Source organism: Vicugna pacos, chromosome 5 (genome assembly GCF_048564905.1).
Source record: "Vicugna pacos chromosome 5, VicPac4, whole genome shotgun sequence".
Lineage (NCBI taxonomy): Eukaryota > Metazoa > Chordata > Mammalia > Artiodactyla > Camelidae > Vicugna > Vicugna pacos.
Genome location: NC_132991.1, coordinates 12630175 through 12646502, shown reverse-complemented (window position 1 = coordinate 12646502; position 16328 = coordinate 12630175).

Genomic DNA, 16328 nt, shown 5'->3' with positions numbered 1-16328 from the left:
GAGAAAAAAAAAAAAGTTGACCTGATAATAAAAAACTTCCTAAAGGTCATGGTATGTGAAAGAATTTGAGGCCAAGTAGAATTAAAGTGTTTGAAGGCGTTTTAATATTGTCAGTGATTTGAGATCCTGTGGGAACATGGCACTGTGAGTATGGCAAAGATTACTGGCTAGACTTTCTATCTATCCCAGGTAGGAGTTATTCTATGATTTTATTCCTTTGAATGGGTGCCTTTGTCACTGAGAATAAGGGAAGAAACAGCAAAAGGTGCCTTTAAACATATTAGATAAAGAAATGACTAACTCACGTGTGAAATCAACCAATCAAACGTATATATGACTACTTAATATTGACAAGAGAATAGTGAACTAAAAGGGACAATAAACTTACGATTACCAGAGGGGAAAGGGGATGGGAAGGGATAAACTGGAACTTCGAGATTTGCAGACACAAGGTACTATATTTAAAATAAAATAAATGGCAAGTTTCTTCTGTATAGCACAGGGAACTATATTCAATATCTTGGAGTAATCTATAATGAAAAAGAATATGGAAATGAATATATGTATGTATACGTATGGTTGAAACATTATTCTGTACACCAGAAATTGACACAATGTTGTAAACTGACTAGACTTCAACCAAAAAAAGACAAAAACAGTAGACAAGTTTCAGAATAAATACATTATGAAACATACAACTGTAGCCTTAATAACCCATTATAATTTTGTTTAAATAATTCTAGAAAAAAATTGGATTATTTATATATAATGGATTTATGTATAAAACTTGCTTTCATATATTCTTCCTTTGATTCATACAACAAGCCTTTAGGTAGATAAAGTACCATCAATACCCTCATTGTGTTATGTGCGTTTTGCTTTAGCCTCCTCTTAAAAACCCATTTCCTTACAGCCACAGTTTTGCCATGTATACAAAGCATTCCAAGTAGCTGAATTCAGACGCATGAAATTCTTCCAGATCCAGGTTTCTTTCTGCTTTCCCCAAACCTCTTAATGAACTGACACCCTCCTTTCTCAAATTCCTTCAGTTCTAAATCTTTGACTCACTTCTTTAGCCCATATAAATGAAAATTCAGCATCTAGACTACTGGCGTTGAATCCTCACCAGCCCCCGACTTGGCAGTCACATCAGACAGTAAACCTAATGAAACCCATTCAGCCCAAGGTCTCAGTCCCAGTTTAACAAGCTAAGGATCAGACAGTATAAAAGAAAATCAAACAGGTTAAGTCACTGGGCCATCATCAGTACTGTAATGGCACATTTATAATTATAGTTGTAGCTCTTAAATTTGGCTACAAGTAACAGAAAAACTGAAAATCACAGTAGCTTACACATGAGAGAAATGCCCAGAGATTATTCATTCAAGGATAGTTAGCTAGGCACAGATTTCGGGAGCTGGGGCCCTTCTGCCTTATGGTTCTGTTGCCCCTGTTCTCATTCCCGTCTTACCTCGGGGTCCAAGATGGCAGCAGGAGCTCCAGTCATTTCATTTGCACTTTTAGCTTATAGAACAGAAAAGAGGATCGAGAAGGCTAGGGCCTTTCCACTTAAGATCACTTCTGAAGCCTTGCAGTCATCTGAGTTTGAATCCTGGCTCCTTCAGCTGTGTGTCCTGGGTGAGTCATTTAACCCCTGTGAACTCTGCCTTCCATATCTGTAAAATCTGGATATGATTTCACTGAGCTAATGAGAGTTTTGTGACCTATACATTAAATGATCAATTTAAGGTATGTGGAATTACCTGTTCCTGACCCAGGAAATTATCATCATTATCATCATCATTATCAACAAAATCAGTATAATTATTAATGATGATGATTATTAGCTGATGAGTTGTAAAAATTACCTTAAACCTCAGACTTTTGGAATTGTCATCTCTGTTCTTTGTGTGTTAGTTAACGTGTGTTTAAGAGTTACTATAGTTTACTTGCCTGATAACAAGTTTAACAAAATCAGATTCACTCCTTTAATGCCTATTTAATGACTAGGTGTTTCCTTTCCCTCCTCCTTTGTATGTATTTGCAAGTATTTTTGTCTTAACTCTCTCCCTACCTGTATTTGCTCATATGTATCTCTGACCCAAGGTGATATTTAAGGAGGAAAGCATTACAGCGCCAAGGTCTACTTGGCCATATTTAATAGTGAAATAACGAATGATCTGAAAAGAGAAGGCTGCTGGTTATCTTTACATCCCACCCTCTCCCTGCTTGTGCCCAGATGAGGAAATAAAATGAAGACGATGTTGCTAAGAAACATTAAGGATAAGCAAAAAATTAAGTCTTTCATAAATCAATCAATAAAGACTTCAGAATAGGAAACAACACTGAAATGATTTTAAAATGACTTAGGCAGACATTTGCCAAGTGGGAAAAAATAGTCACTCAAACTGATTGATTAGCTGGATCCACTTAAGACAAGTGAACTTATCTCTTTGTAGGCAGAATCCAAAAGATCTGCTGTATACCCACTCCTTTAAGGATAAAATATACTTGGCCATTTGGTCCTTTATTTGTATCATGTATGCCTGGCATTTCCATGTGGATGGAACAGGATTTACCAGGAAGGTGTGTGATTCTCTTTTCCAGCAGCTGGTGGCAGTTTGGCAAGTAATTTTATTGTCTAGAATGTTGAATTACTTGTATCATTCGGATTTGAAAGATGATTCAAATAATAAATGGGGTTTTATGGGTAAATTGTTTTTATCATTTTTTTCTACATCAGTCTCTTTCCCTACTTCTTCTCTGACAATTAAACGGAAGTTAACACATATTTATTGACCACTTAACCACAGCAAAGGCAGGGCATGTGTGCTAAATGTTTTATGAGATGTAGTTCCTGCCCTCAAGGAATGTACTATCTAGCAATGATTAATGGTTTTGTTATTTCACTAGTTTGCTGCTCAATGAACTGTCTGCTCTTAACACTGTTGTTATTATCATTGTCTCATGAAGTTCATCTTCTGTTAACATTTGACTTTAAACCTATCTGACCAATTGATCTAAACTCCTAAAAATATTTAACCAGCAGTTTCCAAGGACTATTAGGAGTGGAAAAGAAGAAAAAATGGTATCTTTATATTTGCAATGTACCTTTTCTCTCACCGAAAAGAAAAGAAAAGAAAAGAAAAGAAAAGAAAAGAAAAGAAAAGAAAAAGCCAGATTGCAGAATTCTTAAATGATTTCAAAATGCAAATGGGAAAGCTGCAACTGTAGTGAGGAAAAAAAAAATTGAAACATAATTCCAAATATTGTAACTCAACAGAGAATGGGTGGGTGGGAGGGTGTCTTTGTGATACCTGAAGTATTTGACAGGGAAAACAAACAAACAAACAGAAAATGTAGTTTAGAATTAATTTAAGAGGATGAATACCTCAAGAGGACTTCTAAATAATTTTCCATACAAGATTGTGGAATATGGTGACCATGTCTTCTCTTTGGCAGGAAGTTCTCTGTGCTGTCTATGCATTTCTCCTGTGTTTTTAAGATGCTGGGATCTTTTGAATTAGGCAGAAGAGGCCATACTCAGTAACTTCAACAGTTTAGCACTAATAAAGACGAAGATGACTGTATATAATAGGATTTCAGGATTTTAGCAACCCCAGTTTGGATGACAAATACTATCGTGTCAAGTATTTTATGACATATGAGATTATGCTTATTCCCTAAGGGGTGTTTTTCACTTCCATTTTACCTGGTCTTAGGATCTGTACTGAATGGCTGAAGTAGTTAAAGCTGTGAAATTTGATTCCTTCCGAACACTAAGGGGAAAATGTTGAATAAATCTGCATAAAAGTCATCCACAACGTAAAGTCTAGGAGCCTAGCTTGTGTTCATCATTGCTTTGAGCTGTTTGCAAAACAACCACCAAATTTGGCCCAAGACAAAATCAAGAATATTGCCTCATTAACAAATTTGGCAGTACTGTAGTGACAGTAATCGCATTTCTATTCTATTTTCATATTCAAGACTTCAAAGAAGCTTAAAAATATTCATTAACGAAGCAGGTCGCAGCATGCCAAGGAGCTGCATCAGCACTGTTGGATAGAATTTTGTGAGCGTTATCTGGGAGGGCAGAGTTTAGTTTTGCTGTAGGAAATACACACACACAAACATGCCAGATAAGATAAATGGAAGTGTTCTCTTAAAAAATAAATGAGATACATATAACTGAATCCCTATGCTATACACCAGAAATGAACACATTGTAATTCGACTATACTTCAGTTAAAAAAATAAAAAATAAAAATAAATAAATAGAGTTTCTCCATAAAAGGGAAAAAATCCTACAGTGCCATTTGTTGTTTGGATTTTGAGTACAATGGTCAGTCATGAATGAACAATATCCTTTAAAGAACTTTTCGAACACTGAACTTCCACTACATACAATTAAGTTATATAAGATAGCTAGAAAATATACCAAATATGCCAAGTTTTTCAACCTTACTCAAAAAGTAAATGAATCAAGTAAATTGAATGATTTGTTTGTTAAAGTAGAAGATGCAGCGATATGAATGAGACAGGAAAATCAGTTTCGATACCACATGTAAGGTAAATGTTGTAGAATTGCAGGTAATCATATTGAAAAGGGAATGAAAGTGAGAAAATCAGAAACTCTGGTTTCTCTAAGAAGATTGTGGGAAGGGCCAGACTGGAGGAGAAACATGCTGTGACAGGGCATTCCTTGCTTATCTTCATGATGTGGTGTGCCTGCAGTTCTGACACAGTTTTTACCTTAGTTTTATTTCACAGTTGATCATCGCGATGTTGGAAAGGGAGCTGATATTACCTGTATATTTTGTGGATGGTTCATGTGTCTATAATTATAGCAATAAAGATCCTAGAAAATAATTTATCTTGAATTTGAAACTAAATCAGAAACCTCAGTATAGAGAAGGAAGAGGAGTGGCTAAGGTGACGGGTAATTGCCTAACTTACATGTCTAGTGTTTGACTGGAGTAATGGGAGAAATTGTGGCCCCTCGTCTGCTATATCTAGTAGATACCATGTTTACAATTTCTAGAAGGAAGTTTAGGCTTCTTCACAGGATATTTGGATTCCAGAAAATCATGATCCTTTTGTACATTTGCTCTAGTTCATTGTATTGAACCAGCTTTGAGCTCTTTGCACAGGTTTATCTATCATCCATCCATCTGTCTATCTGTCTATCTGTCTATCTATCTATCTATCTATCTACCTACCTATTATCTATCTACTATCTATCATCTATCATCTATCTATCTGAGAACTAATAGGTACAATTAATGAGGCAAATTTAATAAAGAGTAAAACATAATTAAATGACCTAGGCTATGGCTAAATTAAATTATAGACATTATGAAACCAGTTCTTTGGTCATTGGATATTATGTCAGTTTGTCCAGGGAATATTCTTTCTTCGGAGAAACTCAGAGAGGTATCAGGGTGCCTCCATAGCATATTAATAGTCCAGAGCACAAATTGGGTTGGTGTACATAAACCCAAAGATTGACCACCACGATAGGTCATGGTATCCTAAAGCTGGATCACACACGTGGCCTCTTCTTTCTCCTGCAACAAGGATGTGTTTATATAAATGTTTGTTTTAAAAAATGTATTTACTATCTCTTTTCCATACAAAATTTTGGGTCATTTAGAAATAATGCATATAATGAGATGAAATAAACAATAAAATAGGATAAAAAGGAATATATCTAAAAATCAAGACTAGGAAACTATGAATTATAGTAAAAAGCTAAGTAGAAGAAAAGAGAACATATAAAACTTATTCAAGAGTGTCAGATCCACACAGTTGCTGGAGTTTGCTTTCCTGATAGATGAAGCTAAAAGAGAAGAATGAGCCAATCCAAGTCTTCTCTTTAAGTATAGAGAATGAAATGGCTGCTGTTCCAGTTAATAAACTTTATCTGTGCTGTTTAGTTCTAAAATGCTAGATTTCATTTTCATATCACTCTTTGAGACCAGGAAGGGAAGTTCTTACTTCCCAATCTGTAAGTAATAAAAAAAATGCAGGCACAGAAAAATTAGATGCCAAATCAAGAATCACACGATTACTTACTGAAAGCTTTGGATTTAAGACCAAGTATATTGGCTTCTGGTCAAGTGTACTTTTCCCAACATCCCAAGTTCATCCCCTGCTTGAGGACCAGACGGAGAGCAGCCACACCTTGTCTGGGGTTAGAGGAGCCTGATTTTGCTTCTTAAGGGTCAAATGACACAGAGATAGATAAGCATACAGTATCCCATGTAGTCACAGGGGATAATAGGGGCCCCAAAAGTATTGGTTGATTACTTAAATACAGTTTCCCTCCCATAGCATTCATAATTTCCAATATGACCTAGGAGGGAACAATACTATGAAAGGACATCACTCTTCCCTTGAGCAGCTAGACTTTCATTCTCAGTGAACTAGGAGTAAATATGAATGAATGCATTGTTAACTGTTTAAAAACCCTCATTTCAGTTTGGTTGGCCATGTCCTGGCTCATTTTATTTGACTTCTTTGAATACATTTGTAAAATCCTTCCTTATTCACTTGACCAATGATAGAGCATTCCTAAGAGAAGTATTTTGATGGAAAATACAAAATAGATGTGTATCTGTGGTGCTAAACCTGTCATTATAAAGCAGCTGAGCGTCATATGACGCTTAAGATGTTCCAGAAGCCATCCTGATCTCACCTAGGCTTACGATGGGGTCTCAGATGTCCTCATTCACATGCTTAGCATTTGGTTGCGATAACTGGAGCAACTGGAACCCCATGTCTCAAACATCTAACTGATAGTTTGGGTTTCTTCATGTGGCATTTGGATTCCAAAAAAATATGAAGCATAAAAATCAAGAAGTAAAACAAAATCAAGTATTTTACAAGCCTCTGCATGCATAACGTTTGTTAATAAGAGGAATTCGAATTACTGGGGCCTTTTTTTTCAGCGTTCTACAATGCTAGCTTGATTTCAGTTTTTTCTCATTACCTTGTAAAATACAAACAAGTTGTTAAATTGACTTGACTCTCTTTCCTGTTATCATATTAAAAATATCTCATAAATCATCTGAATAAGACTATATTGTGGGGCTATTGTATTTAGGGCAGTACATTAGATGTTAGGAGGGGATTAAAAGGGCCCTTCCATGATTCAGTTTGTTATACTTGGTGTTCTCCTTGACTGGATCATGAGATCGCTGTCATTGTTTTAAATCTGTCCAACAGATTCCGTAGAACAGAAACTCTGCTGCTTCTAACTCTTCTTTTGGAACTTTAAAATCACTACTCATAGAAGGAGCAAAGCAACAAAATGTTGACAACTCATTGTTATAAACCATTGCTACTGTTAGAGTAGGGTGGAGGCTAGGATCAATGAGACAAATATTCCCTACCTGTGGCCACCCCTTCACTTGTATTTTTAACATTTAGTGGACATGAGAAGAAACTAATTTTCTATTAGAAATATCTTTATCCTTATTAAAATACAAAGGATTCATTATTCACACTCAGTGTAATGTGACCTTTTTTTACAATCTTTTTTATTGAAGTATACTCAGTTTACAATTTGTGTCAATTTCTGGTGTACAGCATAGTGTTTCAGCCATATATATACATACATATATTCCTTTTCATTATAGGTTACTACAAGATATTGAATATAGTTCCCTGTGCTGTACAGAAGAAACTCGTTGTTTATCTATTTTATATATAGTAGTATCTGCAAATCTCAAACTCTCAATTTATCTCTTCTCACTCCCCTGAGTGGTAACCGTAAGTTTGTTTACCATGTCTGTGAGTCATTTTCTATTTTGTAAATAAATTTGTGTCTTTTTTTTTTTAATTTCCACATATAAGCCATATCATATGGTATTTTTCTCTCCCTTTCTGGCTTACCTCATTTAGAATGAAAATCTCTAGGGCCATCCATGTTGCTGCAAATGGCATTATTTTATTTTTTATGGCTGAGTAGTACTCCATTGTGTATATGTGTGTGTGTGTGTGTATATATATATATATATACACATACATACACACCACATCTTCTTTATCCATTATCTGTTGATGGACATTTAGGTTGTTTCCATATGGTGGCTATTGTAAATAGTGCTGCTGTGAATATTGGCATGGGTCTTTTCAAATTATAGTTTCTCTGGGTATATGTGCAAGAGTGAGATTGCTGAATCCTATGATAACTCTATTTTTAGTTTTATAAGTAATCTCCATACTGTCCTCTATAGTGGCTGCACCAATTTACATTCCTACCGACAGGGTAGGAGGGTTCCTTTTTCTCCACACCTTCTCCAGCATATATTATTTGTAAACTTTATAATGATGGCCATTCTGACCAGTGTGAGGTGATACCTCATTGCAGTTTTGATTTGCATTTCTCTAACAATTAGCAATGTTGAGCATCTTCTCATGTGCCTGTTGGCCATCTGGATGTCTTCTTTGGAGAGATGTCTATTTAGGTCTTCTGCCTATTTTTTGTTTAGGTTGCTTGGGGCTTTTGGGTTTTTTTTTTTTTTTAATTAAGCTGTATGTGCTGTTTGTTATTTTGGAAATTAGTCCCTTGTTGGTTGCATCATTTGCAAATTTTTCTCCCATTCTGTAAGTTGTCTTTTTGTTTTGTTGATGGTATTCTTAGCTGTGCAGAAGTTCTTAGTTTAATTAATTCCCTTTTGTTTATTTTTGCATTTATTTCCATTGCTCTAGGAGCTGATTCAAAAAATATTGCTGCAATTTATGTCAAAGAGTGTTCTGCCTATGTTTTCCCCTAGGAGTTTCATAGTATCCAATCTTACATTTAGGTCTTTAATCCATTTTGAATTTACTTTTGTACATGGTGTTAGAGAATGTTCTAATTTCATTTTTTTTTTTTACAGGCAGCTGTCCAGTTTTCCCAACACTACTTACTGAAGAGACTGTCTTTTCTCCCTTGTATATTCTTGCCTCCTTTGTCATAGATTAATTGACCATAAGTGCATGGGTTTATTTCTGGACTTTCTATCCTGTTCCATTGATCTATGTGTCTGTTTTCATGCCAATAACATGCTGTTTGATTACTGTAGCTTTGTAGTATAGTCTGAAATCAGGGAGCATGATTCCTCCAGCTTCATTCTTCATTATCAACATTATTTTGTCAATTTGGTGTCTTTTGTGTTTCCAGATAAATTTTAACATTTTTTGTTCCAGTTCTATTAAAAATGTCATTGGTAATTTGATAGAAATTGCACTGAATCTGTATATTGTCTTGGGTAGTATGGCCATTTTAACAATATTGATTCTTCCAATCCAGGAACACAGTATATTTTTCCATCTGTTTCTGTCATCTTCAGTTTCTTTCATCAGTGTCATAGTTCTCAGAGTATAGGTTCTTTGCCTCCTTAGGTAGGTTTATTCCTAGGTATTTTATTCTTTTTGATGTGATGGTAAGTGGGATTGTTTCCTTAATTTATTTTTCTGATATTTCATTGTCAGTGTATAGAAATGCAACTGATTTCTGTATATTAATTTTGTATCCTGCAACTTTAACACATTCATTGATGAGCTCTAGTTGTTTTCTGGTAGCATCTTTAGGATTTCTATGTACAGTATCATGTCACCTGCAAACAGTGATGGTTTTACTTCTTTTCCAGTTTGGATTCCTTTTATTTCTTTTTCTTCTCTGATTCCTATAGCTAGGACTTTTAAAACTATGTTGGGAAAAAAATGGTGAGAGGGAGCATCCTTGTCTTGTTCCTGATCTTAGAGGAAATGCTTTCAGTTTTTCATATATGAGTTTGTCATATATGGCCTTTGTTATATTGAGGTATGTTCCATCTATGCCCACTTTCTGAAGAGTTTTTATTGTAAATGGATGTTTAATTTTATCAAATTCTTTTCCTACATCTATTGGGATGATCATATGGTTTTTATTATTCAGTTTGTTAATGTGGTGTATCACATTGATTGATTTGTGGATATTGAAAAATCTCTGCATCCCAGGGATAAATCCCACTTGATCATGGTGTATGGTCTTTTTAATGCATTGTTGGAGTCGATGTGCTACTATTTTGTTGAGGATTTTTGCATCTATATTAATAAGTGATATTGGCCTGTAATTTTCTTTTTTTTGTTGTTGTTGCTATCTTTGTCTGGTTTTGGCACTAGGGTGATGGTGGCCTCATAGAACGAGTTTGAAAGCTCCTTCCTCTGCAATTTTTTGGAATAGTTTCAGAAGGATAGGTGTTAACTCTTCTCTAAATGTTTGGTAGAATTTGCCTGTGAGGCCATCTGATCCTGGACTTCTGTTGGTTGGGAGTTCTTTCATTATTGATTTAATTTCAGTACTGGTAATTGGTATCAATATTTTCTATTTCTTTCTGGTTCAGTCTTGGCAAATTATACTTTTCTAAGAAATGTCCATTTCTTCTACATTGTCCTTTTTATTGGAGTAGAGTTGCTCATGGTAGCCTCATGATCCCTTGTATTTCCATAGTGTCAGTTGTAACTTCTCCTTTTTTGGTTCTGATTTTATTAATTTGGACCCCCCCTTTTTTTGATGAGTCTGACTAAAGGTTTATCAATTTTATTTAGCTTTTCAAAGAATAAGCTTTTAGTTTCATTGAACTTCTCTATTTTTTTAACTTATTTGTGTTTGCTTTCACTGTACTGTTTTTCTATTGCTCATGAATTGATGGTGTACATTACTGATATTCTAGATGATCTCAAGACATTTGAATCCATCAGAAAAAAATAGAGATATTAAAGTATATCCAGGGGTACCTTAGAGATGAAGACTGTAGAGAGCTGTGGTTTAGGAAATGTAATATGGAGTTGACTCCTTAGCCATAATTTTAGCTCTTCCACTTGCTATCAGTGTCACACAAGCAACTTATTTAACATTTTTAAGCATCAGATTCCTCATGTGAAAAATAAGGATGATAATTTCAACCTCAAATTATTGAAATTAGAATTAAGGAAACATAAAAAGATTTTAATATATATTCAGTACTCAATAAATTAGAGCTATTATCTTTAGTGCTATTCATAACAGAGTCCTGGCCATTATAAAGTTACATATCTTTAAGTCTATACATTTAATAAAATGATTTTTGCCTGTGCACAAAAAGCAACACTGAGAGAGATAAAATGATATTTCTAGAAGAATGTACACTTTTATTTTAAAGCCATGCTTTATATTAGAAATATTTAGGAACATTATTCTTAAATCTGGATAAATATAAATGTAGTTGATTTACAATGTTGTTTCAGGTGTACAACAAAGTGGCTCAGTTATACATACACATACATTTTTTTTCAGATTTTATTCCATTATATGCTATTATAAGAAATCAAATATAGTTCCCTGTTCTATACTATAGTTCCTTGTTGTTTATCTACTTTACATATAGTAATGTATACCTGGATAAATGTGTTTCTGAGACTATCCTGAAGTTTAGACTCCTGCCTTCAATTTTTTTTGACTTTTTAGAGAGAATTTTTAGGTTTACAACAAAAATGGGAGTAAGGAAGAGAGATTTCCCATATATCCTTTGCCTCCCTCATTATCAACATCACTTATCAGAATGGTACTTCTTTTTTAACCAAAGATGAACCTACATTAACACATCATAACAACCCAAAGTCCATAATTGACCTTAGGGTTTACTGTTGATGTTGTATATTCAATGTTTGGACAAATATATAACATGTATCCATCACTATAATATCATACACAGTATTTTTTTAGCTCCCAGATCCTCTGTGCTCTATGTATTCATCTCTTCCCCTTTCATCCCTGGCAACCACTAATCTTTTTATTATCTCCATAGTTTTGCTTTTTCCAGAAGGTCATATAGTTAAAATCATACATATCTTTTCCATATTGGTGTCTTTTGCTTAGTAGTATGCATTTAAGTTTCCTCCATGACTTTGTATGATTTGATAGCTCATTTCTTTTTGGGGCTGAGTAATATTCCATTGTTTGGTTATACCACAGTTTATTCATCTGTTCACCTACCGGAGGACATCTTAATTGTTTCTAAGTTTTGGCAATTATGAATAAAGCTGCTGTGAACATCTATGTGCAGATTTTTTCATGGACATACATTTTCATCTTTTTTGAGTAAATATCAAGGAGAATGTATGGTGAGTCTGTATTTATTTGTGTAAGAAACCACCAAACTGTCTTCCAGAGTGGTTGTGCCACTTTGTATTCCCACCAGCAATGTGTGAAAATTCCGTATCTTTACCAGAATTTGGTGTCAGTGTTTCAAATTTTGGACATTCTAATAGGGGCATGGAAGTATCTCATAATTGTTTTGATTTATATTTCCTGATGACATACAATGTGGAACATCTTTTCATGTGTTTATTTTCTATCTGTATATTTTCTTTGGTGAGATGTTTGTCTCTTAAGGCCTTTGGCCCATGTTTTAATCAGGTTGTTAGTTTTCTCATTGTGAAGTGTTAAGAGTTTTTTATATGTTTTGGATAACAGTCCTCTATCAGATGTGTTTTTTGCAAATATTCTCTTCCAACCTGTGGCTTGTCTTATTCTCTTGATACTGTCTTTCACAGAACAGAAATTTTTAATCTTAATGAAGTCCAAGTTATCAATTATTTCTTTCATGCATCATATCTTTTGTGTTGCATCTAAAAAGGAATCATCAAACCAAAGGTCATCTAGGTTTTCTTTTATGTCGTCTTCTATGAATTTTGTCGTTTTGTGTTTTATATTTAGGTCTATGATCCATTCTGAGTTAATTTTTATAAAGCGTATAAGGTCTGTGTCTAGATTCTTTTCTTTTTCTGCACGTGGATGTCCACTTGTTCCAGCACCATTTGTTAGAGACTGTCTTTCTTCCATTGTATTGCCTTTTCTCCTTTGTCAAATACCAGTTGACTGTATTTATGTAGGTTGATTTCTGAGCTCTCACTTCTCTTCCATTGATCTACCAATACCACACTGTCTTGATTACTGTAGCCTTTCAGTAAGCCTTGAAGACAGAGCATTCACTACACCAATTTCAGCCTTCTTCTTTAACCTGTCTTCAATTTAACTCTTTTTCACCTCTCATGAGTGAAAAAGCAATTCATCCTAGACATCCTTTTTTTTTAATATAACACTAGCAAGAAAACTTTTTCTAAGCTCTTGACATTTTATCATATAAAAATTTGAATCTTAGATTGCCATTGAACATCACTTTTTAAAAAATTTATTGAAGTATAGTCAGTTACAATGGGTCAATTTCTGGTGTGCAGCATGTTTCAGGCATACATATACATACCTATATTCATTTTCATATTCTTTTCTATTATAGGTTACTACAAGATATTGAGTATAGTTCTTTGTGCTATACAGAAGAAAATTTTAAGTCTATTTTATGTGTAGTAGTTGGTATTAGCAATTCTCTAAGTCCCAATTTACCCCCTTCCCATCCCCTTCCCTCCTGATTACTATAGATTTGTTTACTATATCTGTGAGTCTGTTTCTTGAACTTCACATATTTTTTATTAGTATAATGACATAGAACCCCATAATCGTGCCTACACAATAGATTAACTTTCTCATGGAGTCTGTCTCTATAGCAGTTTATATTCGAAAAAAAATATGATCTACAAGTTAAAGTAACTTTGTCTGGCAGTGATTGTAAAAATATTTACCTATTGAAGATATAAGCTTAGATATATCTGTTGCATCTATGTTAGCATCTACTGTTTCCTTCCATTTTAAAATATTATTTTATTGACTCAAATTATGATAAGTCTGCATGTGTATATTTTGTGTACATGTATGACAATTCCTCTTGGGAATCTTAGGGACTGCTTTTCTTCCTTTTGTTGTGCAATGCAAATTCCACGGTCATGTACTCAGATGCCTTGCCCTGGGTGTACTGTCAAGCAATATACGAAGAGTTGTTGAGTTGTGCATATTACTGAGCTATTCAATGAATGGTTTCTCAGTTTTCTTCTTCCCCTCATGCCACGTGCCGTTTCCTCTAGTCTGTCATTCCTAGGTTTGGCTCATTTTTTTCTCATACTCTCTCCATTAGTGTGGGTTGTTTATTTGACTTAGATTTAATTGTCATTTATAATGGTCTCTTTCTCTCTCTCCTCCCTGGTTTCTTCCTGTATCTCTTCATTGTTTCCACCCATTTCTCAAGTCTCTCTTCATATACATATTCTCAGAGCTCTCCCTTACTTTGCTAGAGCACTTGAGTTAGTTTCCTTTAAACTTTCAGTCTCTTCAGTGATGACATTATCCGTGAACACATTGAGATTTGGGCTTTCATATTAAAGGAGATTTATTCCATGATTACAGATAAATGTATTAGTTCAAAGAACTGAATTAGTGACTCAGTGAAGACTAACATGTAGGCTACTCAAAGAGGCTCAAGGGGAAGAGATATAAACCTAACTTTAAAAAAGAAATTGCTCTAGGATTATGTCTTTTTAGAACATGTTCACTTTTTCTTCCAGGGCACCATTTCAATGCATGTAGAGTTTTTCTAGTCTTCTAGTTTTACAACTCTCCAATTAACTTAAAACTAGTTAAGAGCCAGGTTAATGTCTTATACTGAGAAGACCGCTAAAAGTCTTGGAGTTTGTTTCATCTTCTGTCTTTCAACACTTGTGCCATCCTGGGTCACAGGTTGCTCACTTCCTCTGAAGTGGAAATATTTCATCTGTAAAATGGTGATAATTATATTTACTTCAAGAGAAGCTTCTGAGGATCAGAGCATCAATATCAGGGGACAACCACAAATGTTACTGTCTTCCTTGTTTCAGCATTTGGAGAAGAATATTGCATGGCATATTGGAAAGCATAGGTGTTGGTGTCAGGGAAAGCTTGAGTTGAGTATTAGCTCATGGGACATACTAGTGTCCTGACCTTACCTGTGTCACTTATGCATGTGACTAGTCCTCTTGTCTAGAAAATGAGTATCATAATAGTTATCTCTGAATTATAAGACATCAATACCAGTGCTCAGCATAGAGTGGCATCCTCTAATTCTTTTGGGCATAGTTTTCCAGCACAGTGTAGAACCCACCAGATGTGTTAATTGATTGATCCCTGTATCTCTGAATACATCATTTAGAAAAACACTAAGTCATTAGATGGTAGTAGATAAAAGAAGATACATTTAATGGAGATGTTGACACAAAATGACAAGTCTCAGAAATGTTCATGGATCTGTATAATGATCATGATTAAAGAGCATCTTACTTTGAAAACTAAGTTTAGTAACTCTATTTAACATAAAATAAAAGCTGATCAAGGGAGTTCTAGTTAACAGAGATGATTTAAAGTTAAAATTGGTTTGTTGCTAGAACATAAAGTTTATTTGGGGAGTGATTGAAGATTAGATTAAGATCCTCGAGATGGAGCTTAAAGAATGACAACTTCCCTGCTTATAAAAATTATTGGCTGAATTGTATCCCTCCCCTCTAAATTCTTATGTTGAAATCTTAACCCTCAGTACCTTAAAATGTGACTATATTTGGAGAGAGTCTTTAAAGGGTATAAAGAAGTAATTAGGATGGACTTTAATCCAATATTACTGGTGTTCTTATAAGAAGAGAAGATTAGAACACAAACATACACAGAGGGGAGGGTATGTGAAGTTATCAGAAGACAAAGACCATCTACAAGCCAAACAGAGCCCTCCAGAGAAATCAACCTTGCTGAAACCTTCATCTCAGACTTCTAGCCTCAGGAATTATGAGAAAACTAATTTCTCTTGTTTAAGAGCCCAGTCTGTGGTGTTATGACAGCCCTGGTAAAATTAATGCATCCCTGGTCATACTGTTTCTAGCTCTGGATTTAGAAAAATTTCCCATATTATAATTATATTCCCTAATCCATTCAATCTGAAAAGTGATATTCAGATCTAGATTTGTATGATTCTAACTAAACTTCAAATTTTTTTCACATAGTTTTATATCTGTGTTGCTAATAATAAACCTATGATTTGAACTTAGGACCACATCATTATCATTTTATTCATAATATAACTTTAAGCTTGAATGTACAATAATTTTTTTAAATTCCTATATAACATTGCAAGCAGTTAAATTTGTAGAGCAGTTTTATAGGGCTATTCTTTTTATTTTCCTGCATAGCATTTGAGTTTTTATGGAAAGCCCAAAGAAAATTAATATTTTAGAAAAAAAATGGTTTTCTCAACTTGTCTCTGTGTAAGTTGAGATATATTTAACTGATGAATGACATCATCACAATGTTACTTTCAGACATCTGGAAATTTGACAGATGATTGTCAAAGTTTTTCCCCTTTTTATTCATATTTTGCACTCTAAAGTAAGAATGCCTAATATCTTAA